Source organism: Rissa tridactyla, chromosome 13, assembly GCF_028500815.1.
Source record: "Rissa tridactyla isolate bRisTri1 chromosome 13, bRisTri1.patW.cur.20221130, whole genome shotgun sequence".
Lineage (NCBI taxonomy): Eukaryota > Metazoa > Chordata > Aves > Charadriiformes > Laridae > Rissa > Rissa tridactyla.
The window spans coordinates 7,599,270-7,601,526 of NC_071478.1; the positions used below are offsets into that span (position 1 = coordinate 7,599,270).

General features: G+C 36.6%; 1 long non-coding RNA gene across 1 annotated transcript in view; it reads left to right on the top strand.

Moving 5' to 3' along the window:
* The window catches only part of LOC128917089 (uncharacterized), a 46,224-nt gene that overhangs the window by 32,460 nt on the left and 11,507 nt on the right, over positions 1–2,257 (top strand). The window contains exon 2 of the long non-coding RNA XR_008469166.1: positions 124–164. This is a non-coding gene — a long non-coding RNA (uncharacterized LOC128917089). The remainder of the gene's footprint in view (positions 1–123; positions 165–2,257) is intronic.

The window sequence follows — 2,257 nt, forward strand, 5'->3', positions numbered from 1 at the left end:
TTGATTGAAAGAACTGTTCATTGCTATTCTGAACTTAGTGCTACCTGGAGCAAAGTGTCTATTTACATACTTATCATTTAACAGCTTCTGACCTTAATTCTCTTCTCTATTCTTCCGCTGCAGTTACATCCTTCCTCTGGGGCCAGCAGGTACCACGCTCTCAGGTATGTGCATTATTCCACAAGCACTGTTGAAAGCTGGTCTACAAATTTTCTGTTTCCTCAGAAATGAATTTGCGTCTCAAACTATTGACTATTCAAATGGAAAGCAATGCAATCTGTTTCCCTAGAGGGCTTGTCTGCACGAACATAACCTGCCCTGCATATAAACAAAATCACTAAACATTTTCAAAAAGCAATTTCAAACACAAAAAAACGTTAAGAACTCCACGCATCTTTTAATACAGGCTTATTGTTAAACTGCAAGTGTCAGCCCTGAGGAACTTTTGTTAAAAAAAACAAAACAAAAACTCAGTGTTGACTACAGACTTTTAAGGGAAATACTGATGGATGCCTCAACTTCTGTAATTAAACTAACTCTGGAGGTTTGCATAAGCAGAATAAATGAAAAGATGACCCCCCTTTCCTGAGGAGGGATATTCAGTATAGACTGTGGACACCAAGACACGGGAAAGCTGGTCTTGCTCCACAATTATATGACAAATGCATCCACCTTATAATCTCAAATGAAACACAGGGTCTCAGGCAGCTGTTCTTCATACATGATTAGATTACAGCTTGCACAGGCATTATAAGGTACACACTTAGTCTTTTCATAATTCTTTACGAGTAAAAGTACTGAAGTTTAATCAGATACCTGCTCTCATGTTGAACAAGTACTTACTTTTCAAGGTTGTGCTTTGAATTTAAGACACCTGGAAAGTCAGAGGCTTAGAAACATCCATTGAGGTGACTCCTGTCAGATCTTTCTATTGCACTGGAACAATCTAAGAAGTGAATGTAACTAAATTCAAACTGTACACTTTGAGGTATTTCATTAATGAGGCGCAGTGCTCAGTCACAAAGTTAATTGATTAGTCTTATTTCTGTGACTGGAGTGGAAACACTGAAAGATAAGACTGGGAGGAAGAATCAGCTAAGCCTTTGAGTCACAGAAAGGCCTTATCCCTTGGATGAGAAGTGTCAGATTAATCTTCATAAATGGTCATAATTACTTGTGCCTGGAGCTCAGCCAAGTCATTCCAAATAAAAATTAAATTATACAAATTATTGCATGTTCAGTCTCATCTCCAGAGTGTTAGAACAACCACAGCCCTACAGAAACATGCAGACATTTACTGTATGGTTATAACAAGGTAAAAGACATTGGCCTAAATATCGACTATGCTAACCTAATATTTATTGATTATATTTTTCCTTAAATAATTGTTTCACTAAAGCTTGCCTGCGCAGACCATCACAGTTCCTGTTAGACACCTAGATTCTTTGGTAATCTCTAGATTACTCTCCGTTCTTCATTAAACTCAGTTTTAACTATAATGGGCAGACACTTATCCGATGGGAAATTTATGAATGCTGTTGAAAAGCTTTAGATCTTGGGGGGAATTTACCAGAAAAGAGAAATTACCAGTACACAGACGTGAAAGCTGATGACATCTAACACCAGAAGCACACTCATCTTGGAGGTTCTGAGAACAGTACTAGTCCTTCAGAAGGAACGCTTCTAAAAGCAAAATCTTCGTAAATCTAGTAGAATATTACTTAGCAGGCACAACCCAGTTCTCTCCTGTGATTATATATGCTTTGGAAATTAATGAAATAAGCATGAAACACTCCAGACTCATCCCCGTATCAGTAGTGCATGAGTGAAACAGCATACGTTCAAGAAGGAAATTATTTGGTCCCTATATATTCCTTATGCAGCTTATACCATCTTAATATTAGGCTTTTTTAGCTGGTTATAAATGGCATATTCCAGAAACACAGCATATGGATATTTTAAAACAAAGTTAGAAAAGGAAACTAGCTTTTACTCATATGAGATTTTGCTTAATTGTTTTCTTTAGTTATTCCAATTTTAAATCATATTAAGTAATTCAGTAGCTGAAGCATCTCCACTGATTTATCTTGGCAAAGACGGGACCGCTTGCATTCTGTTATATTATCTGACAAAACTAATAGGATGCCAGTGTACATTTAGAATCTAATAGGATTCCACTGTATATGCAGGAAATCAAGGTTAAAAACCAGAATATTTGTAGTATAATTTTATTCACCTAGAAACAAGGGGTCAAAAG